The sequence below is a fragment of the Panthera pardus genome, unplaced genomic scaffold (genome assembly GCF_024362965.1).
Source record: "Panthera pardus isolate Hobbes unplaced genomic scaffold, ASM2436296v1 HiC_scaffold_7, whole genome shotgun sequence".
Taxonomy (NCBI): domain Eukaryota; kingdom Metazoa; phylum Chordata; class Mammalia; order Carnivora; family Felidae; genus Panthera; species Panthera pardus.
In genome coordinates, this window is record NW_026527002.1 from 39,077,717 (window position 1) to 39,102,431 (window position 24,715).

Sequence of the window (24,715 nt, forward strand, 5' to 3'; positions counted from 1 at the left end):
CATGTAGTTATTCTACATTTGATATTTTCAATAGCCAAAGTGATTTGGAATCTAACCTGTTATTTATCATTTCTGTTGATTTTCATTTATGATAGCTTGCTTTTTTATTGTTATTATTTTAGAGAGAGAGACAGAGAGCAAGCAGGGCAGAAGGGCAGAGGGAGACAGAGAGAGCCCCACATGGGGCTCGATCTCAACACTGTGAGCTTATGCCTGAGCCAAAATCAAGAGTCTGCTGCCTAACTGACTGAGCCACCCAGATGCCCCCGTAGCTTGCTTTCCTATGTCATTGTTTTGTTGTTGTTGTTTGTTTGTTTTAGTTATGAACACATATTGTGTATAACTTTAGGTTTGTTTTACCTTCTAGGTACATTGATTTTTTTATATCACACTATTTATTATGTAAAAATTGGGAGGGACTAACTAGGGAATGCTTTCATCTAGTGAGAATCTGTGTTTTCTTCACTTGTATTCTCAGGGCTGCTACCAACCTGCGACTATCTTAGGTGGTCCTTCTTTTCCTCAGGTTCAGTTCCTCTTTGTTGTGGATCCCAGAATCATTTCGGATTTGAGTTGGCACTTGAATTTTCCCCTTGGAGCACATTCCTTTTGCATTACTGTACATTACCTTCAGCCAATCTCTGTTTTCAGTTAATCTTACTTTAAAAAATATGTTGGTTGTAAATTATTGTGGGAGGTACTTTAGAGGTTGAGTATGCCATGAAAAAGGAGCATAAGTCTGAATTTTTTTCTGTCTTTTCACCACTGCTATCCTTCTTCTTGATACATTTAATAGAAGTGGAAAGATGCACCATGTTTCTATTTACCTTCCATTTTACACAGCATAATGATAACTCAGAGCTGAATCTTCTTATTTATTTCACTAAGCATGAGTTAGTAAAGCTGTTACAAGTCATTTAAAATGTGGATCACATATTTAGATTTGTATTCCAAATTTATAGATCAGTTCCATTTATTCATCATCAACTATGACTCCTTTTTTAAAATTAAAGATGTATCTTCTTAGGACAGCTCTAAAGTTTTCTTGGAAATCATATTATTCTTAAAACAGATTTTGTCAAGTTAAGTTTAAGTGAATCAGAACATACGGATTACACATTCATTAAAACACACACATGGGTTGTGAAATGACAGAAAAATGTGTTTGGCAAAACCCATTTGGCAACTTTCCAAAACCAAAACATTTAAAAAACTAGTATTTAATCATTTTCTAAACCTAGAACATGGCCAGATTTTTCAATACCTAGGAAATACGGTCTTTGATACTTTTTTTTTTTTTATGGAAGAGAATAACTTCTCCTAAGTTAAATACTCATTTAGTAAGTATTTCTAGTAAAAGTCTATATATCAGGTCTTCCTGCATTAACTCTTTAATAAATTCAAAAACTCAAAAGTGAACCAGGTGGCAAGAGACGTAACCTGATATGACCTCTTATTTTATACACAGACGAGTGTCTGTGAACAAAGGCTAGTCACCACGATACAAGCAACTTAGCAGTGATCAAATTCCAAATTTAACTGCCATTCTTTTTTATTCTACAATTAATTTACCAAGAAGACCAGGGAGCATTTTGAAAAGACCTTTGATTATCACTTTAACTTTAGAGAACTAATCATTGTCCTCTGGGTTCTTGGATTCAAGCCATTATTTTCACATTCATGTGAATCAACAATACCAGTTGCAGAGGAGGCTATTAGACCATGTGAGATTCATTTGATTGAGGAAATTAGGTTTACTTTACCAAGTGCTTAATGCGGTTGTGCTAAAACTTGTTCAGGTTCCCAAGGGTATTCACTTCACTCTGACTCTAATGTTGTGACCAAGATTGTTCAATTCTTGATGGGGAATTACTGTTTCCCAAAAAAGACAGAAGTTTTAGTTCTCTATCCATCCCTTCTCTGCAATGAGTACCCAGTCATCTGCATATTATCCTTCCCTTCTCAAATGCAATGAGACTGCTCTTGAATTGGAGGCTCAGAGGGTAACTTCAATAGCTCGATTCCAGAATGGTGAAGTTTGTGGAGGTAACCACTTCTAAACTCTTAAACACAAACAGAGAATCAGAGAATAACTAATAGCAGAGAATACTAATAGCAGTTCTTGATAGAACATCTATGCACAAAGGATTTTATATACACTATGTATTCTTATAGAAATCCATAAGATAGATACATTATCCTCATTATTTTCATTGCACACAACAAGTGGACTGCAGCTCATTTAGATTATGAGAATGGTGATTCAGTCCTACCTACCAGTATCTTTTAATGAGGAAGCAAGTCTGCCTATGTGTTCTCCCTCTGGCTAGATCTTTTGGGTATTCTCTCACCTGTCCATCCCTAGGTCAAGGTAGCCAGTAGCCCAGCTGAGATCTAGCATATTCATAGGAAGGTGGAAAGTAAGTTTCTAACTACTTCTCCTTGATTCTGATATTCCTTAGCTCATAATGAAATAAAATTCACAGAGAACAACTTAATTTGCCTCCCAGCTCTCCATACCCAAAACACCCCTCCTCTGACCCTGAGCGTTGCGGTGACATGGACCTTTGGGGCCATATTTTGCTTTGCCTCGCAGGATTGGGCCTAGCCCTCCCTTCCCCTCCCTGAGCTACTATTGCACGCCCAGAGGTAGACCCAGGATTGGATGCCTTCCTACAATAGGCTTCAGGGTCCTGCCTCTCCAAAGGAAGTGAGTACTCAGTGTCCAATTCCCTTTGACTTCCTCATATGACTTTTCCCCCACGTGTATCGAGGGACTGAATACAGTGCATATAGTGTCATGTTCTAATTCTGTCCTGGACCATTGGAGTCTGGAAAAAATTAAAAAGATTTTATTTTAGGTTTGATGTTTGATTTCAAGAGAATAGGCTAAGTGGGAATTTATTCTTTCCAGCCAGCATCTAATACTCTTCAATTACATTTCAGCTATTATAATTGGGCAATAATGATTCATATATTTTAGCAAAAACTGTGAAACTTATTTGTAATCTGGATCCAAACAGATGTGCTGTAACTGTCCTTGGTCCTTAAAATCTTTGCAGAAGAAAAACGCTACTAGGCCCGTTCTGCATATCCAAAAATTGTCATCTCCTTCAAGGCAGGGGCTTCCTAAAGCATTAGTTTTGTTATTAAACAGTACAAAAATGGCAGTTGAATCAGAAATCTGTACTTTTGTTTTATATACAGTATATACATATAGATATATAAGCATGAAGCCACTGAATTAAGTACTTCGAAAAAATGGGTGAGTGGTTTCAATCACACAGCAGAATGCCAGGCATACATTTAGAATATTATAAGTGCTGTTTGTATTCATTGATAGTAGCCTCAGATCCTGTACATAGATGCTAATTTTTCAAAATTATTGTGATTATGCTGTGGAAGTTTGTTTGGGCGTGGGGCTTGATGCAGAAAACCCTGGGAAACCCTGCTTTTACTGCTGTCTTAAAATCTTACCCATAAGAATTTGAGAACTGTAACTTTATAGAAAGAGAGAGTAGGAGCTAGAAGGTTTGGGCCTATATCAGAGGCCCAAATGGAATCACTTCTTCAGAAAGTTCCCTATGAAAAACATCTTTTAGATTTACGAAGGCACTTTGTTCTATTTCCTAAACCTCAAATATCAGGGAGATGGTAGATAGTACTGACAAATGTTTGTGGCATAATGTAAATAGCTAAGTTTCCTGTACGGTACAAAAAGAATAGAGGAAGGGCGCCTGGATGGCTCAGTCAGTTAAGCGTCCGACTTCGACTCGGGTCATGATCTTGCGGTTTGTGAGTTTGAGCCCCGTGACGGACTCTGTGCTGACAGCTCAGAACCCGGAGCCTGCTTCCGATTCTGTGTCTCCCTCTCTCTCTGCCCCTCCCCCGCTCATGCTTTGTCTCTTTCTCAAAAATAAATAAACATTAAAAAAAAATTAAAAAAGAATAGAGCAAATAGTTCAGCTAATTGTGTTTTTAACATAATGTATTTTCTATAAAACTGTAAAATCATTATTTAAATGAGCCAGATTGACAATCAGTCATAACATTATTTTACATATTTACATAATATGAAATCCCAAAGCAAAGGTAAAATGTGGTACTCTGGATCAGATTTCAATGATTTATTATTGAATAATCTACCTTTTCTTTTCTGGTTATGCTTTTGAGCAAAGTTTCACAAACACTTAAAGTCTTACCTCTTCTTCAGTCACAGTTGCTCATGATTCTAAGTCTGGGTCGTGTGATTGTCCACAGTTTTTCCCTTTGCTTACTAGGGTTCTCTATTTGCACAAGACAAATCAGTTTGGGCTCCATGTGTCTTTCTGCTCTACATAGATTAGTTTAAGTTATCAGACGGAATGCTTGTCAGCTCCTCACACATTCATGTAGGCAGAAGTTGGAGCCCTGCCTCAGGAGTGTGTAAAACCATGCACAATGGCCTAATAATGATCTCTTTGCAGTCAGGAGGCAGTAATTTTCTTTTCCTTCACTCTTCTTTTCCCTCAGCCCCCATTTCCTTTAAAGCCTAGAGCTGGTATAAAAATTAATTTGCATTGAAATGTTTGAGATCACTTTCAACCATTCTAGCAGAATTGCAGTTCTTTTGGAAAAAAAAAAAAAAAGCTGTTTCTTCTTCAAAGACCTGTGTAACTTTTCCAGAGGGCTTAGGAATTGAACTTGAGCCAAATAATACTCAGTGTTTAAATAGAAGTGACTAGCTCTTTCTTTATAGCCCAATCAAGAAACAAACCCTTTCTAGAATTCAGTTCTAAATCTGATATTTGAAAGTCAGAAATATTTCACTTTAGAGATACATTAATTGGGCTGTTTTCTCAATCTTTGTCATTTTGATTTTGAAATGTAAAACATTACCTGCCAGTGAATTAAAAGAATGAGACCTAGCACCCCTTCTGCCCTGTCCAGTCATTTTACGGGTCACTGGCGGCACAAGTGGGTTCGGCAGGATTTCTTAGACAATTTCCCTGCCGCTGTGGATATCCAGATGAAAATATGGTTTATCAGAGAAGCCTTCTATTCTCGCCACAAGTATCAACATCATTCTCTCTCCTCAGCTGAATTCCCACTTTCCTGAGAAAAGAGAATCAATGGGAAGGGTGGTGGGAGAGTCTTCAAACTTCTCATCACAAACCAATCCTCAAGTTGTCTTTTGGAACCCATCTCACCACAACCCCCCCTTTCTTAAGTAATGCACTCAAGCTGCTGTTAACCATCTCGTCCTGACCCATTGATCCCCCAACTTTACTCAATCATTTTCGTCACATGGTGCTTGCTACTCTACCGACCCTGCCCTTTACAATAGCATGAACACCTCCCATGCTGCCAGACCCAGTGAGCACGCTGCTGGCATCAGCTTAACCTGCCTCCCTAGCACTATTCTCCATGGCTGGGCTTCCTTCTGATTTTTACACTCGGCTTGGATTCCATGATAACACACCTGTCTGGTACCTTTCCCAAGTCACCGGTTTCTTATTCCCTTTTCCCTCGCAAGTGCTCCCTTCAAACACATCTCTAAAAATTGGTGTCCTTTGGGCTAGGTTATGAACCCATTTCTCTCTCCTCCATTCTCTTCCTCAGCGATCTGACCCAGTGCTATGGCTTTAAATGGCATCTCACTGGTGATGACTCACAAACTTGTATTTCACACCTAGAGCATTCTCCATCTATCTGACTCTCTCTTCCAAATCTCATGTAGATGTCTCACAGGCTTCCCAAGCTTAACTCTACCCAAATAGAACTCACAATTTTCTCAATAAGCCCTCTTTTGCTCAGGTTTTTTTTTTTCTGTCTTCGTAAATGACACCATCATCCACTTACTCTCTCAAGGCAGAAACAGAGGGCTTACTCCTACTCCCTTCCTCTCCCTCACCACGTCTTCCACCTCCTCCCACACAATCCATCCGCGAGTCTGATCAACTCTGACTTTTGGATAAACACCACAGCGATCCATTCTACATCTCCCACTGGCCAGAATTATTGCGACTGCCACTTAGGAAGTCTTCTCTTTTCTGTTCCTGCTCACACATAATCTTCCTGCTGCAGGAATCTTCTAAAACCGAAAAAGCAGCTCATTTCAGTTACTCCAGCAATGGGTTCCCCTGTCTATGTTCAGGTCTGAACACATGTCTGCAGAGTTAGCTCAAGTTTCACCCTCTCCCTGGGGGCCTTGGACATACTGAGATTCAAGGCCCAGAGCAAATAGCACTTCCTCAGAGAGCACTTTTCAACCATGTCCAAAGGGACCTGCTCCACTTTTTGTGAATTGTTTATATCTTTCATAGCATTGATCACAATTTCTCATGACTATTTTTTATTTACTTTCAACTTGGCCTCTTGTGCTATGCTATAAAGCCCCTGTGACCATGACCATCTCATACTTCCACAGACTCTTTGTCCAGAGCCTAGTAAATAATTGTTGAATAAATAAATGCAATGCAGGGTGCTTATAATAACAGGATTTTTTCCACACGGTGCATATGATATTGGGCTGCTAATTGAGCTTCTAAATATAGAGCAAATAAATTGTGTAAAATAAGCCATGTGAGAAAATGAATATTTCTTAGAGAATGTGAACTTTGCATGCATTTAGCTGCTAGGTCCCAATTTATGATTTAAGGGTTGCATTAATGTAGGGTTTTTTTGTGATTAATTATTTATAAGGCATTGAAATGATCAGTGCCGAAAAAGCTGATCCTGCTTCAAATAGCTTTAATCTAGCTGAAGGCACTGCTAGACACAATTCACAAAATCTACACTCAGATTATTACAGGTTTGCTGAAATTATATTAATCACACCAGCTATCACACAACACGGGAAAAGGAAACACTATTTGAGGAGATTTCTAAAGGATTAAAGGGACAGCTGTTTCTGGGTCCAGGTGCTAAGGTGAAAATGGAAATTTACATCCAACCCTTTAATTCCAGAGTTCTGTTAATCATGATATAATAGGCCTGATTTTCTTACAGACTACACAATCTAGTTTTTATTTTCTCAAGTTGATACTTTTTTCTATCTTACACATTTTCTTAGACATTCAGAGGAAATTTCTATATTCTCATGGTGGAAAAGAGGAATTAATAGCAAGATATAAATTCATAATTGCAAGATCTTAAATTCAGAAGCATTTAAATTCATCTCACGTAATAAAGAGAAATTTATATTGAATGAAAAAGAATAAACTTCCAAAGTCAGACAGAAGAAAAATCTTACTCAGTTGTTTTCAAACTTGTTGAGTTAGAAATTTTTAAAGCTGTAGAATACTCTCTTCAAATGAATTCTGAATTGTGTCTGTGTGTTGTATGTTTGTATACAATATGCCAGTGTGTGTACAGGTGCACACATGAATGCACACACACACACACACACACACACACCTGTAAAAGTGAGACTGATTTGGTCGACATGCAAATAGATGCCCTCTTGGGCATGAAATTATGCCCTCTTGGTTCCTTCTTATGTGTGTGTCAGCCTTTGAGTTACTTATTAGACCCCCTCAGCTTTTCTCAGCCTGGGGATATATAAGCTTTAATGCTCTAAACTATCCAGTGTATGTATAAACTTAACTATGCATCTAGTGTGGTACAAATTATGTACCCTGCTTGAGACAATTGAAGAAATAGTGACTTTCTATGTTCGGATGAGAAAACCTATAAAGCTATGAGTAATTTGAGAACTACTGATACAAGTGGGAGGAAGAAAATGGTTATATCATTATATGCAATAGGTTTGTCAGATATACTGAAATAGTTCTAACCTCCCCCTTCACTTCTCCGTAGCAGACATTGCTAATCAGTCGTGGCACTCTTTGCTCCTGGGTCTGGACAATGCCTTCCAATTCTCCTGAACACTCTGCTCTAGGTATCCATTAGCTATCAATCAAAATTAAGAATACAAGATGAAACCAAACTGCCATCCAGATGTGGGAGATTTTTTAAAGTGATTAAAAAGATGGATGAAGAAGTAAGTACTATGTAATCAAATCAACTCTCTCATGGAATGCCTTCCTTCCCTATTTCAAAGGTTATGACTAGGAACACATTACACGTAAAAGTATAAGGCATAAGTAAAGGTACAAGTATAACATTATGAGTGATATTACGTTATTATATATTATCTAAAAATACACTAATTTTGGAGGTTATTTGAGATGTCATTATTCTGTATTTCTTTAAGATGGTTATATAATTTGGCATGTAGATGGGCAGAAGAAAAACAAAAAAAGCAGAGCTGTGTGCCTATTTTTAAGAAGAATGACATTGTTAGTAACTAGAAAAAGAAGAAAAGTAAACTTTTTAAAATATGAAAACGAACATAAAGGTCACCTTTGAGAAAAAGAGATCAAAATTAAAATATGCCTATGAAACGGCTGATTCTTTTGTGTATCTGCAGACAGTGTGGATCCTATGATCTCTTAAACATACACAGTGACAGCTCAATGAAGACCTTACATAGAGAAGGAATAGTTGTGCACTCTGTCCCCTAAACCTCTTTGATTTGCAGAGAGAACCATATATTTCTGATACTTCTGTAGAGTCATTCCTGTCCAGATTCTGGGGATAGATAGGTCAGGTGAGGAGCTTGTCATTTCAAAATGAAACAACCCAGTCCTCTCAGATTCTACCCAAGCTGGATGCCTAGACTTCTTCCCCTATGGCTTTATCCTCCAAGATAGTTCCAATTTCTCTTTCTCTGTGTCCGAATTCCTGCTGGGATTCTCTGTCCTGAGTCCTAGATTTCTTTTGTTTTCCTGTTTTTTGTTGTTGTTGTTGTTTTTGTTTTTTAGGATTGGCTAGTATCTTGCCCTTTGAGTCCCACCAAGTTTAAATCCCAGACCACATGGATGGATCCTTGCCACATATTGTCACACCTGAAATTGATGATTCCCTTGCCTGGACTGAGGATAATGATGGAGATAATTAGTATTATGCTTATGTATTAAAAGGAGCTTGACATAGGAGTTTCACATATGTTATCGCTAATCATACAACAACTCTGTATGTTAACTATAATTATCTCTTATTAGGACAAAGAAACCCAGGTTCAAACTGATTAAATAAATAGTCGTAGGCCCACTGCTGGGAGGTGGCAGAGCTAGACTTAAACCCAGGCCTATTGATCTCGAAGCTCCTTTACTCTAAGGCAACACATAGGAACTCTCAGACTGCTGTTCCACTGCCTAGTGGGTCTACCCATCATCTGTTTACTTGTCTATTTAACAAATATTTAGTAACTATTACAACTCAGGCAGGGCGCTAGAAGATTGAGGATATAACAATGATACTTAAAATAATTATGATATTTGACCTTACAGGTTTCCAAGAACACCCAGTCTCCAAGAATGAGGACTTTCCTTTTGTTCCAGATAATGGAAAGCTATAGAAGTATTTTTACAAAGAGATCTGCATGAACAGATATGTGTTTTAGAAATACTATTCTGATAACAGTGGGATTGTCTTGTTAGACTTTATATGTGAAGAAGTAAAGGACAATTCACAAATTAATAAATAGTCGAATAAGTAACAATATATCTCATCAGGACATTATTAGAAATAAACAAAGAGGAGCCTGAGCAACACTTAGGTTGAATGACCAGGATTCACAACTGATTAAAGTGGGGCTGGCAGAACAGAGAAGCATCAAAAATGATTCTGAGCTCATTAGGTTAGGAGGCTAGATGGGAAATAACATAAATGACAGAGATTGAAAGCTGACAAAAGGAACAGGTTTGTGGGAGCATATAGATTTTAGTTTTGAACTCGTTGCATTTAAGGCACATGCAGGAAACCAGGTACCTTTCCAGTAAGCAGTTGAGAATCCCAATCTAGAGCTCATGAATGAGGTATACATCGAATATAGAGGTTTGGGAGTCCTCCATGAGAAAGTGATGACTGAAGCCATGGTAATAGATGTGATGGTTGAAAGGGAGAGGGTGAAAGAAGAGGGAAAGAGGGCAAGAGTAACATGCGAGTTGAACTTATGTTTATTTATTTATTTTTTAAGTTTATTTATTTATTTTGAGAGAGAGTGAGCGAGAGAGGAGCAGAGACAGAAGGTGAGAGAGAGTATCCCAAGCAGGCTCCACACTGTCAATGCAGAGCCTGAGGAGGGGCCCAAACCCATCGACTGTGAGATCATGACCTGAGCTGAAATCAAGAGTAGGTCCTTTAACCCACTGAGACACCCAGGCACCCCTGAACTTGTATTTAAAAGGCAAGTAAGACAATGCAACTTGCAAAGGAGGTTGTTGTATGTGGCAGGAAATGTCCCAGTTCTCCTTCCCTCCTACCTACAGCTGCGCCACAGGCGATGTGGCTTTGTACCTCTCCCATCAAGAGGTGAAGTCTATTGCCCCTCATTTGAATCTTGATTGACCTTTGGACTTACTTTTGCAAACAGAGTGCAGCAGAAGTGATGGTTTGCCTGGTTTGCCTCTAGGAGGCACTGCATGAGTATATGTTCACTCTCAGAACCTTGAGCGGGCAAGTGTGCAAGTCCAGGCTGCCTTGTTGGAAGACGGGAGGTCTTCTACAGCAGAGACAGGCCATTCTGGTTGAGGCCATCTTGGATAGGTCATCCTGCAGCCAAGCTGGAAGCTCACCACAGATACATGAGTGAGCCCAGCTGAGATCAGAGGTTCTGCCTACCCAAACACTGCCCACATCACCTACTTATACAATTGTGAAATAAATGGCTGTCTTAAGCTAACTTTTGGGGGAGTTGTCATGCAGTATAACATAACTGATACAGAGCAGGTAAGCCAGGATAAGTTATAGTCGAGAGATAAAAACAAGAAGTACAAAAAGAGAGGGTGGTCAACAATGTGAACTACTCCAAATACCTCAGGAGAAGAACTGAGTGCTGAGAAGAGTCATTTGGCAAAGAGCAAGATTCCACTGATCTCTGAAAGAGCAGTTTCAAGAAATGAGTTCAGGAGGGAGGAGAGACTGATGGCAGGAGAAATGAAGATAGAGCAAAGGCTTCATGCTCAAAACCATCTAGAAAACGTTCCCGGCCCTGGGAGCTGGAGATTGGATGCAAGAAGTGCCACTTTTTCAACACGATGATCTTTAGTGTCTTCAACTATAAAATAAGGAAGTTGGACTTCATAATTGTGAAAACTGCTTCCTTTTCTTATACCCCACCATACTCGGGAGGCAGAAGGACCTGATAGTTATACACGCTATGGGATCAAACAGGCACGAGTGCGATTCCAAATTCCTTTCCCTGGTATCTGTGTGTTCTTTGTAAAGATTCTGTGAGCAAAGTCTGCATTTTCGGATGTAAAATAATCATGACATTTGTCATATTGGTAGCGATCCCTGATCATTAGCATTTTAGGTACCATTCACCTAAGTTCTGTAGAAAATGGGCTAGAAGAGTGCCTGGCACAGAGTACATGGTAGCAAATTCGTGAAAGCAATATCATCATCATCACCATCACCATCACCATCATCATCCTCATCCTCATCACCACCACGACCACCACTACTAAAGCTTGAACAAGTCCTTCCACACTGTGAATTCAGTGTGAGGGAAAAGTGCAAATCTCTACATGTTGATCACACGATCGTATTTCTGCATAGTACAATGAGTGATGTACATCATGATGACCCTGCTCGACTGATTCAATCATACATATTTGTATATAAATTCTGTTTTCTAAGGTAGAGAATTTTTTAAGCCTGAGGTTGAGCCACAAATTATACTCTTTGGGTTGGGTCAAAGGTGGAAGCCAATACAGCGCAGAAGGCAGACAAGCAGAGCTGTTCTTGATGTGGTGAGTGGAGATTAAAACCCCAACTGTACCCGCCCACCCTGACATCCTTGTTGCATGACAGAGGGTCTTCCAGAACTGCGGGTAGGCCCTTAGAAAATGAGGCAAAGCATGAGATTAATTTTTTTTTTCAGAAAATGCACATCAAAAATATTTAAAATACAGTTTTGGTGCATTAAGAGGTAAATTAGCTGAGAAAAAAATCACTCATATAGAAAATTACAGTCTTCCACAGTTCTAGATAAATAAGGTTTTACCCCTCTCCTTCAGTAAGAAATCATCTTAAATGTCATTTTTTTTATAGAACAACTCTATTGACATTCACAGAAGTATGACTTTCATGGGAAAACCTCAAATAAAAGTCCTTTCTTTCCACCTCATAAACCACTTTCCCTGTGCCTACTACATCCCCACCTAAGACGTATGCATTACCAGTCTCTTGAAACACATTGCCAGCTAATATCACAACATCTTCCCCCTCCTTACTAAGCTTTTAAACGTTTCCTTTTTTTCCCTATGAACTCAAAACAAAATCTAATAAATGTTTGCTTCCAAGCAAAGAATAAAGAATTACATGGTAAACTAAAAGTTACAAATTAAAATGAAGCGTGATACCATTGTGGACAAAAAGGAAACTTTAATTGACAGATACGTAACCTCAGGGCTTTCAAAGAACTCCAGTCAGTCAGCATGACACATATATAAGTTTTATAAACATAATTTCTTTTTATTTTACTACCTAGGAGCACGAGGACATACTTTCTTGACTGTAATAATTGCTTGCAGTTAATTACAAATGAAACAGAAGTGCTGGTAATATTGGAGACTTGTACTCTGCATAAAACTGGAAATTACTGCTATTACTCTTGGTTGCTAGAGAATATTAGGTCATAGATGCTAATTAGCAGTTCATAGCCCTCCTACAGGGGGGAAATCTCATTACTGCGTGAAACTGTCTTGCTAGCCAAACGCACCACTCATGGCACTCTGACCATTTTTGTCTGAGCGATTATAAGGTATAATAAAACTGAAGATTTGCTTTTGTGTGCGTGTGAGAAGGAAACCAAGCAGGCTAATCCACAGTCTTGTATTTGCTCACTCCTTCTAGAAAAACAGTTGTATCACATTTTGAGCCTCATAGTCAATGTGCAGAGACCGATTAAAAACAAGAAGACAAAAGTTTTAATCAACACAAGACAGAAACAATGTCTCCCAGTGAATACCTGTTCCGAAAACAAAGAAAATAGAGAACAAAAGTATATGTGGGATGGGAGGGAAATGAGAATGGTTCCAGGACCTTTCCAATGTGTAATTTATCATACAGTCTCTCTCTCTCTCTCTCTCTCTCTCTCTCTCTCTCTCTCTCTCTCTCTCACACACACACACACACACACGCACACACACACACACAACTAACCCTAATAAAAGTTATACACACACACATAACCTTTTAAAGTTTTATATATATATACATATATACATGCCTATATATATATATATATATATATATATATATATACACACACACACACATGCCTATATATATGTATATATACATATACATACTCATTTTTATAGTCCTTTTTAATACAACCAGATCCCCAAACAAGAGACATTTCTTGGGCTTATACTGGCTTTTTTTTTTCTAAAGGGAAATTTTAATGCTGTTTTCTATTAAAATATTTCCATCTCCCTCAATACATATATATTTTTATTAAGCACATAATCATTTGGTGAAAGGGTGTACTCAGAGAAAGAGGAACATGTTAAAACTCCAATCTGAATTCAGTTATTTCCACTAAAGCAAACGAATTTAGATAATGCATAAATCCTAGCTGCTTAGTCAAATTAAGTTTTATATTGAAATATAAACTATACTTGTAGTGAAAAAAAGAATATTAAATTCTTTATATTTCTATTCTGGGACACATGTGCATGCACACATATAGACGCATGAACAGTAGTGGTCTAGAAAATTCCTTAATGAGTGAGACAAGAAACCTAGGAATAAATCAGAGCCACAGAAATAGATGAGCTCTTTATGTTAAAGGAGGCATATTCATTTCTTCTGAGTGTAATGACATATACCACTATTAATTGGGCTTTTTTCTTTTCCCAGAAGTGGTACATCCATTTTCACCTGTGGAAGTAAAATTAATTAAAGGGGCAATAACTTGTAAAAATTGGAAGAGTAAATCTTCCTTCTCTGCATTGTATCAGAGGGTCCATGTGATACAAAATGCCTTTGCCCTCCTCCTGAGCTCTTGTCAAGCCTGAACATAGGCTAGCATCAGCTATAAATGAACTCCAAGTCCATTAGGCGAAGGAGAGAAAATTGGAACTTTAGCGAGAAACAGGAAGAAAAGGAGGCTAACCTGGAAGGTGGGAGGTAGAGAAGAGCTAATAGTGTCCTGTTTTAATCTACACACTTCAAGAGGATTACCTCCTCTGCTTTCTCGAACTGATTCAGACCTACATCATGAGCAGTCTCAGTTCCAAATACTCTGACCCATAGCCCCCAAGGAAGCACTCCAACTTGTCAGACCATGTGCTACATTCTTACACTTGAACGTATGATGCCATCGCCATGATACATGTGGTACCTCCTGGTAAAATAATGGAACATTGATCTTTCCTTTTGTTTTATTTCCTAAAAATGCATGTTAATTGAGAAAAAAAAATCATCAGGAAGTTCAGTAAAGACAAAAATGCTTCAATTTCCACAACAGAAATAATGATATAATGTCCTATAAACATTTTGATATCTGTCTGCCTCTGTGCATCTATCTTTCTATCTAAAAACGACTATCCCAACACCTGATTTTACAGGGTAACTTACAGTTCACAGGCACTTTCAAATTTTGACCCTCACAATAATTTGGGGAGGAAGAACCCTATAAGATTGTGTGTCAGGAGTGTGTGTGCGCGTATGTATGTGTGTATCTTATTTATCATCTTACTCGACCAATTGTCCCACCTGTTCTATCAAAAGCAAAGGTTAATTACATTTCTGTGGAGCTATGCAGAGGAAGGCTACCTTTTTCCCACTAAATTATAACAAGAGTAAATTAGAGGTTTTCAGAACTTTGCAGTTTTGATTGATGAATTCATTAATTCACCTTTTCAAAGTGAGGACTCATGTTTTAAATATTTTATGTACAATTTGCATGCTGGCATTTTTTAAGGGCTGTTTAAAAAAAAATCAGACAGTACTCAAGAGAAAGGTCAAGCTGGTCACCTTGGAGGCCAGATGCCTTTATAATGCAGAGTAAGAGGCAGGGTTGTCTTCCCTGTCATTCTACCCCTGAAAAATATTCTGTCTTGGTGTCTCCCATAGCCTCCTTATTTTATGACCTTAGAACAAGAACAAATATCTTTAATGAGATGTTAGAGTTTCATTTCCCACAGCGAAATTTTCTTCATGTCAGGCTAGATGTGGAGGCTATTCAACAGAGATTTGGCTCGTGGGTCACCCCGCGTATCAACATGAGCTAATACATGGTCATGGCATTGCCATTCTCCACGTGAAGCCTTTTCATCCAGGTCTTATGCACTTAAACATGATGTATAGGCCTCTCCCCACATTCCCAAGACAACAGGGCATATGCCTGTTAACTGTGCTTAGAACAGACAGAGTCTTTCAGTCCACTGAGCAAATTATTTCTGATTTAAAGACACATGTATTATCCAAATAGTTAAGGTAACATCAGAAAGCTGGATTCTATAAGCAGTAACCTTGTTTTTTCTCTCATCAAAGCTTCCAGTGAAATATTACATTTCTTCCTGCCCCTCCCCCCAACACTCTTCAACTTGTTGTGGCTACTCTTGAGAATTCGTGAAAAAATAAAGCAATCACAAAAGATTTGTTCAGTCTCCCTGCCTCCCCATCCAGTTGATCATAATTAAGCTTGATTTTTCAAAAATAGAAGTAAAGAGAGATGGACAATCAATATGATTATGTAATAGTAAACAGTCATTTCTAAATGACTATGAAATGACTGTTTACTATTAATGAAGAGGAAATAGCAAAGTGGCCGTTTAGTCTTCCATCGAAAATCATACGAGGTCAACATAGGTGGGTCTGCAGATACCTCTCTTGACATATTGCAGGATAAGTCACATAAAGCAGGCTTTCTTTCAAAACATCTTAATAAAAGAGGAGTCTTATTTTTAATGCCCCACCTGCTTAACGCAACCTCAACCCAAACTGGTTCACACGTGCAGAATATTAAGCAGGGCTCCAATATAATGACGGAGGGTTTTCAAGACACTGAAGGAAGAATTGTTAATGATACATGGAGTTTCATCCTTATTAAAATCAGAGGCAATGTTTATGCCTCTCCCTCTTGGTGAGTCCATCCTATTGCGGCTTACAACAGCGTGTTCCTGGCCTCATTCTCAGTCCTTAATTTGTACTTGAAAAATATGTACGTGTTGAGCCAGATGCTCCCAGTGCCTAAGGTAACTCTGTGATAAATTAGGCACTTGAGAAAACAGGATTAACTCTTTTGCTAAGAGTTCTGCAGAGAGGGCCACTCCACTTTACATAAACGTAGCATCTGAAAATCTAGCTGTGTCCAAAAGGCAATTAGAATTTACCGTAGCTTTACATTCAGTGTGGCCTTTTTAATGCTTCCAAAAATGCTCTTACCAACAAAAACTTCTTTCCAAATAACTCTTCGGGAATTTCTCTACTGGGTAAAGCTACATACTTCTAAAATGAAGACTATTCTCTAGTGTCCTAGGGGTGGAGATAGAGAACAACTGTATTTCCCAAAAGAGCCCCGTCCTGTTTTTAATCCACGATGTTAATGTATATTCGCAGATGAGGCATCGGGAAGCTGATCACTGTCAGTGGAGTGTTGGGGGCAAAGTCTTACCTACCTCACCGAGAGGGCCCGTTTGATCTTAATTCAGAAAAATTAAATTAATGTGCTCCTGAAAATGTTTCACTTCTATTTCTTCAAAGAGTGGAGTCATTCTTCTCTTTCATGTTCTGTCTTTGGATCGGATGACTGACTTGACAATATCGGCCTCACAGAGACCTAATCTAAGCTGTTTGTAATCTTCAGTGTGTTTGAATCACACTTTTAATACTCTAATTTTGGCAGGATACTTCAAGGGATTAAGAGGTTCAAAACAACAGTGAGCAAATCAGCAGTAATTACAACACAATGGCTGTTACAGCACAACAATATCACAGAGTGTCTTCAAAAGCATCCTAATTGCACACTTCATTTGGCTACACTTTTGCATCACGCTGAGTTTTTGAGCAGGGCCATCTTTAGCCCTGACCATTTAAAATACTCATGAAGCAATGTTCTTTCATGCTCCAGCAAACTCACAACAAATTCTACTTCCCTCTACCTTTTTAACCTTCCAACGGAAACTTCTGTAACAGGTAGGTCAGCATAGGTGCAGCAAAAAACAAGCTCAACCCCTTGTGCTAAATTTTGTTGTTCCTTGAAAATGTTACAGGGGCAAACGTTGCAATTCGGCACTCTCTCTGGCAGAGTCAACCCATGGAGAAATCTTTATATCCTTAAGTTTGAACACTGAACTTTGACTTTACATCCTTCTTTTATGCTGGGGGGGTGGGGGGAAGACGTGGGTGAGAATGGAATCCTAAAAAGTATTTCCTGAGATGTTGAAGTTTTGGCAGATACATTTTTTTTTTCACTTCACAAAATCTTCCCACTTGGGCTTCCTTTCCTATTTCCCTGATCCACACCATCACCCTGCTTTTTCATTCATGTCAAGTTTTTATTTCTTATAGCACTTCTGTAGGCTAATAATCATGTGTTGTATTTATTCCCGTATGCTCCCTTTTTAACTTCGTCTAATTTGTCCTCCTTTTGTTGCCATGAACATCTGCCCCCTCACAGACTGTTGAATCCATTTAAAATAAGATAATCTGCCAAGTGCAAGTAAATATGTGCCACCACACACCCTCTGCAAAAAGAAATGCTTTTGCCCCATTTTTTCAACATTATGGCTACCACACAAACGGCTACACATTTTTTTTTCTTTTAGTTGAAGAGCGACAAGATAGTTCAAGGGTGAAAAGATCATTTGTTCTGGTAGTCACATTTGGCTTATCTTGAAGGTTCCCCACCCCCCGCCCAGCCCAGTTCAGCATAAAATGGAATGTTCTTTGGTGTGAGATATAAACCAAACTTACATGTTCCCCAAACTTGAGTATCAGTGCCCAATCCAAGATTTCCTACACGATTAAGGAATGAAATTTCAGCATGGTGTGTAAGACAGGTTATAAATTTAGTACGTATCTCAGTAAATATTTCTTATAGACATGATATAATGCATTTCTAAGTCAGAAGAAAATGTAAAATGAAAAGTGTTATTTAAAGAGCAGTGTTTCAGGAGTACCTGGATGGTTCAGCTGGTTGAGCGTCCGACTCTTGACTCTGGCTCAGGTCATGATCCCAGCGTCATGAGATCAAGCCACCTGTTGGGCTCTGCACTGATTGTGCTTGAGATTCTCTCTCTCCCTCTGGTTCTTTCCCCCGTTCGCTTTCTCTCTCTCTAAAGTGAAGGGGAATAAAAGTACAAAACAAAATGAAAAGCAGTGTTCCAAATAAAGGTTTATGGATTTAAATGGAAATAATGACCCTCCATTTAAAACATTTTCAAATGGTCTTTGGATTTGGATTTATTGATAGACAAAGCATGTCCAAAATTTCTCAAGACTAAAAATGGGCCTTCGCATGACAACACAGGACAAAATATAGGATACTATCTGAATCTTCCAAATTTAATCACAACAATAACATAACAATAACAGTGGCTTGTTGCTATGAGCAAATTTCTTTTTTTTTTTTTTTTCATTTTTTTAACGTTTATTCATCTTTGAGAGAGAGAGAGAGAGACAGACAATGAACAGGGAAGGGGCAGAGAGAGGGAGGAGCAGAATCCGAAGCAGGCTCCAGGCTCTGAGCTGTCAGCACAGAGCCCATCGCAGGGCTTGAACTCACTAACTGCAAGATCATGACCTGAGCCCAAGTCGGACGCTCAACCGACTGAGCCACCCAAGCGCCCCCATGTGCAAATTTCTTAACCCATAGAAGCTTATGGTTCCCATCAACAAAATTTTGGTAGTAATACCTGAAGATGAAAATGATCTAATGCACACGAACAGGCTATAAAACCATAGCAAGCTATACAAATACAAAGCATTATTATTATTCAACAATAAAAATTAATGTACATCAAAAATACTCATGAGGCTTATATTTTAATAACACTAACTCTATTATAATACTGATTCCTTTTAAAGACATAGCTTGGACATGTTTATAGAGATCTCATTTTATTTGATAACATTGCCCTTTCACAACATTGTAAAATGTTTTATTCGCTTGAATTACTTTCCGAATTGTTATATATCTATTAAAAGAAGGTGTTTCTGAAACATATATATGCACATATCTCTCAAGGTTCCATACGTTTAAAATGGGCTTTGAAACCTATGACAACATTCACAATTTTGGTTTTGTAGCTACAATTCCTGTCATTCTAAGTGGTAACATAAATTATTTCTTCTTACTTTTTGTCTGATTAATAATTCTGGATACCAGAAACAAAAACTATAGCCAGTTATCATTATTTGCTGTAGTCGTATGTTCTACAAAGTCACTGGAAACACAGAATTAGCAAGCACTGAATCATCTCTGACAGGATAAGACTCCTGCAAACCTCCGGTCACATTTTCATCAACCAATTAATGCATACCCTTGTTTGATATGTGTTTCCCTTTAAAGACACCGTATTTAATATATATTGTTGATTCATTAACCCATGCTTGAACCAAGCTTATCTAAGAGACATATTTTCTTCTTAAGGCACACCACCAATCTTCTTGTGCTTAACAGTAATAGACAACACTTCACTATGCTTGAGGGATATTTTAAATAGCAAAATCACCAACAAAAACAAAAACAAAAAACCACAAAGAAATCTGGTACTCAACAGACTGCAAAAAGGACACTTGTATACAGTATGATGGTTGAAATAGGAAAATAGAATGTTGTCTTGTTCTGTCTTGGCTGGGCACGTGTACAATGGGTGATTCAAAGTTTTCACTGCTCAGCACATATCTGTGAATGACCTCAAAAGTATCATAAGTATTGATTTGGGAGTTACAAGGAAAGTTTAGCAAGTAGGTCAATTTACAAACATGGAATAATGAAGATTGACTATATCTTGTAAGGAGTGCACAGAAATCTGAGGTTGGACTAAATTTGTGTGAGTCTTCTCTTCAGTAAAAATATCTGATATTTTTGAAGCAGAGCTGGAAAGCCACTAATCACTGCTTAAGCTTTCATTTTTTTTCCCCCTTAACTCTTCCATTAAAAAAAAAAAAAAAGCAATTCTGCAAATGTGTTTGCTTACAAATTCTTTGTGTGGAACAGCTTAAATGATTATTTTGGGGGCATAATTTAGGACACGTGGGAGTAAATTTGTGTAAACAAACTCCTTTTGATCTCTTTCCCTCACCCCCAATTCTCCACAGCAAGAGCACTTTATCATGTATAGTTCAAAAAAACTGGAGTATTTCAGTCAGATGGGACTAACCTGAGAAAGGTTTGCATTACCAGTTCAGCCACTGCCACGACCTTTTGGAACAAAGATGAATCTGACCCACTCTGGCTTTCATGCTGGTAAACTATTGTCATTACCATGGAAAAGTTCAATTTGTCACCCTGTGGGTTATGTTTCTTTTATTCTTGTAGCATCTCCACTGAGAAAAAGTCTGGGCTCAATATGTATCCAAAGGTGAAGTCCAAGCCACTGTTGCCCTTGGAGTGCCCTGGCCATTTCATCCACTTCATCTCCAGCAGCCAGGGCAGTGAGAGAAGAGGACTAAATTCATGCAAGAAGGGAACCAAATCTTGCTGCAACCCATGACAGATCCTGTTTGCTAAAAAGCCCATTAGAACCATCACCTTTTAAGCCTGTTCTTAAGATTGCACTTTAGGGGCGCCTGGGTGGCTCAGTCGGTTAAGTGTCCAACTTCGGCTCAGGTCATGATCTCACGGCTCGTGAGTTCGAGCCCCGCGTCGGGCTCTGTGCTGACAGCTCAGAGCCTGGAGCCTGTTTCAGATTCTGTGTCTCCTTCTCTCTCTCTGACCCTACCCTGTTCATCCTCTGTCTCTCTCTGTCTCAAAAGTAAATAAACAGTTAAAAAAAAAAAAAAAGATTGCACTTTAGTATATTATGAATTGATCTTTCAAGTTCTGGAAACGTTCCACCGCATGATTATTCTCTGGATTCTAGCAGATATCATTTGTATATATATTTATATTTCAATATATTAAATATAAATGTATATTATAATACAGAATCTATATTACAGATTAAATATATTTAAATATATCAAATATAAATGTAAATGTTACATATTTTATATATATTTATATTTAAGTATATAGAATCAGGACACTGACATTTAAGTTGGGGGTCTGTATGAACTGATGAGGTTGGGCAAGTCAATCTCCTGAGCTTTATTTTCCTCATCTGTTAAATACAGACAGTAAGAGTCACTTCAAAGGGGAAACATGAGAGTCTAATGAGATAGGAAATGTAAAAGTGTTTTGTAAACAATCGAAGGCTATAGGAAGAGGATCTTGCCTAGATCATAAGCCAATGTAAATACAGTGACTACACAGTAATATCATTATTTCTAAAATAAGCTCTTTAAGCACTGTAAAACCAGCAGCTTCTTCTGAGCCATAACTAATGATTTTGCTATTTTTGTTCTGTATCAGAAAAGAAATGTGATACACTGATGAGTTCCAGAAAGCAACAGTAGAACCCTTGAGTCTGAGATTTTGTAGAAAGCTCCACCTCTGTCAGAGAGGAACAAATCACCCCGCCCGTGCATAGCCTTCCATTTCTAGGACAAACACCTTGGAAATGTGCTTCAAGGTCCTCAGAGCAGAAAGACTTGGGCATCACACGGTTTGTGTGAGGTTTGGGGGTTGAACTGATAGCCACACCCTCAGAAGTGTGAGCGCAAGTGTACGCGTAATTCAATTACACAGCATGTAAACAATCAAGAGCGGAAGGAAATGCTGCTTTGGCTTACTTCCAGAGTTACTCATGTGATTAATACAGAGCAAAGTGACCAAGTAATTAGCAATCTTGCCCAATTTCTAAGTTAGGTTTGTATTTTAATTGAGAGATCTGGTTTGAGACCGTTTGTTTTGGATTTGTGTTTTTCTAGATGGATCGTTTTACTTTATTCTGCAGAGCCCGACGTTCTGACATCTAACGTTTAAGACTTTTCATCAACCACACTTTACAAGTGAAATCTCAGAACAGTCAAGTCAAACGAAGACTTTCACTTCTCACAAATTCCTTTTTAGCAATCGTTTCCCCCATGGCATTCACTCAAGTCCACCCTCCACATACCAACTTTAAAATTTGATCAGTACGTGCTTGCATAGGACTGTTTTTGTTTGTTTGTTTGGTTTGGTTTTTATGAGTGATGCTTAAGTCAATTTAGCTTGTAAGCTTAAAGTGGACTTTGTCTGTATTATGTTTGATACGTTGTGGCTTATTCAATAAACACATAACAGCAACCAAAGAACTGGACCAATTGACGCCTCAGTTTTATGGATTTGACGGATGACTGGTACTTTAAAAAATCATTTAAAAGTAGAGTAAATAAAGCATGAAGTATTTGAATTAACTATCTTGAACATCCTAGGACTTCACATGTTACTATAACCAACACGCAGTGAAAGAGTCAGGCCATCTATCTACATAAAGACAGACAGACTTCGAAGGCGTGGTGATTCAGAGGCTTGTCTGCAGTAACCCTTACTTTAGGTACTGTTGAGGGAGCTGTCTGGGTGAGAAATGGTTTATTTTAACACTCAGTTTGAATGAAGGTAGTGTCGCTTTTGTGTTATTTTGCCTAGAGAGCTACCTTAAAATCCTATCAGTTTTACCACCTTTGAATTTCATGTCCCAATGGGTAGACAACAGCCCAGACCCATAAATGTCACCATCATTGTTTGATGACTAGGTTCTTCATGCTCCGCTGATCATCTACAAGGACAGTAATCCCTTCTGGGGAGAAAATCGAGTTTCCTCTGTAGAAGCAAGATTTCATGCATGCAAGAGGTCTCACAAAACTCTTTAATATTCAAGGAAGAGACCTGGTTGATTCCAAAAATCATTTTTTGTCCTTCCTTAATTTGGTGACATGCTTCAATCACAATTTGTAAAGTCAAAAGAGATTGTGGAAGATCCCTTGACAATAGCAACGTGCCTGAGCATATCTGTCCCAAGGTTCACTAAAAATGACCTGTTTTCAATCCATTGCAAAGGCCCTATGGCCTTTATAGATGTTCTGGCTCTCCACCTGATGACTAAGACAAGCAGCTGGCTTAACAGGACGTGAATGAGGTCACTGTGGGATTTGTGGCTTTTGTTCTTTTCTTTGGCAAACCGTCAGGTTCAATAGCAGAGGGCAAAAATCAGTATTAACACTCTATCAAAACCTGAGTTACCACCCCTTTATGTATTAGACTTCTTTTCCTTTTATAATTCAGAGAATGCACTAACAAAAAATTAAGAGAGCCGATTTTGTGAGGGAAATGATATGCATGTTCCAAAACAGTTATAAGCACTTTGAAAATCCAGACATCTTATTTGTCAAATCCAAGACTTGAGGCTTAAGTTTCAACTTTGACATATTAAAAGCAGTTAGTAACACTATTTTATTAGTTAAAATAACATATCAAATAACCATCAGCAAATCTTCCTGAGCATAGACTCTGTGCACAGTGCTATATTGAGGGCCTCAGAAGATACAAAGACACTTAAGACACACTCTCAATGAGTTGATGATATCATTAGGGAAATAACATCTACTCAGGAGAAAAAATTAAGTGACTATTCAAGAAAGAAATAACAGCACATAGGATGATGAAAATATTTGTTTTTGGAAAATAAGGTTAGAGAATTTAAAATTTTAAAGTAAGACTCTCTTGGGGCGCCTGAGTGGCTCAGTGGGTTAAGCGTCAGACTTTGGCTCAGGTCATGATCTCGCATTCTGTGGGTTCAAGGCCCTGTCTGGGTCTGTGCTGACAGCTCAGAGACTGGAACCTATTTCAGATTCTGTTTCTCCCTCTCTCTCTGTCCCTCCCCCACTCTCTCTCTCTCTCTCTCTCTCTCTCTCTCTCTCTCTCTCTCTCAAATAAAGAAACATTAAAAAAAATTTAAATAAGACTTTTGTACTAGCAACTGCATGAAGGGAGGGAGAGAAGGCCGATGTAGGAGCTAAGTTCAAGATAAGTTCTCAGCTCTTTACAATTTCAAAATTATAGGGCCACCTGGATGCCTCAGCCGGTTAAGCATCCAACTCTTCATTTTGGCTCAGGTCATGATGTCCCGGATGTGGATCGAGCTCTGCTTGGGATTCTCTCTCTCCCTCTCTCTCTCTGCCCCACTCCCCTGCTCTCTCTTTCAAAATAAAAAAATAAACATTAAAAAACATTTCAAAATTATACACCTTATTTTATTGTCCGATCCAACCTAAAATCTTTTTTGGAGAATTGTTTTGTGGTCAGTGTTAAGAGTGGGATGTTTAGAGGAGGATATTTCTGACTCTTAGGGAGGGGGTAGGAGCTTTCCGTATTCATAGAGCTCTTTGTGGAGGAAATAGCCCAAAGGGTCCACAGAATTACCTTTTGTTCTAAAAGGTTTATTAGGCTTCCACTGGAAAAGGGTAACATTAACATAAACACATTTAGTTTCTAACTCTGAGGATTTTCTTATTGTTATCTATCAGAAAAAAAAGGTTACGGATTTATGTTAAAAATCTATTGCTACAGATTTATGTTAAAAATCTATTGCGACTTAAATGTGGTCCTTGCCCTCCAGGTCAC

General features: G+C 38.4%; 1 long non-coding RNA gene across 3 annotated transcripts in view; it reads right to left on the reverse strand.

Moving 5' to 3' along the window:
• The window catches only part of LOC109269487 (uncharacterized), a 172,099-nt gene that overhangs the window by 74,379 nt on the left and 73,005 nt on the right, over positions 1–24,715 (reverse strand). For all 3 annotated transcript variants that reach the window (XR_008419891.1, XR_008419890.1, XR_008419889.1), the window contains one exon: positions 18,186–18,341. This is a non-coding gene — a long non-coding RNA (uncharacterized LOC109269487). The remainder of the gene's footprint in view (positions 1–18,185; positions 18,342–24,715) is intronic.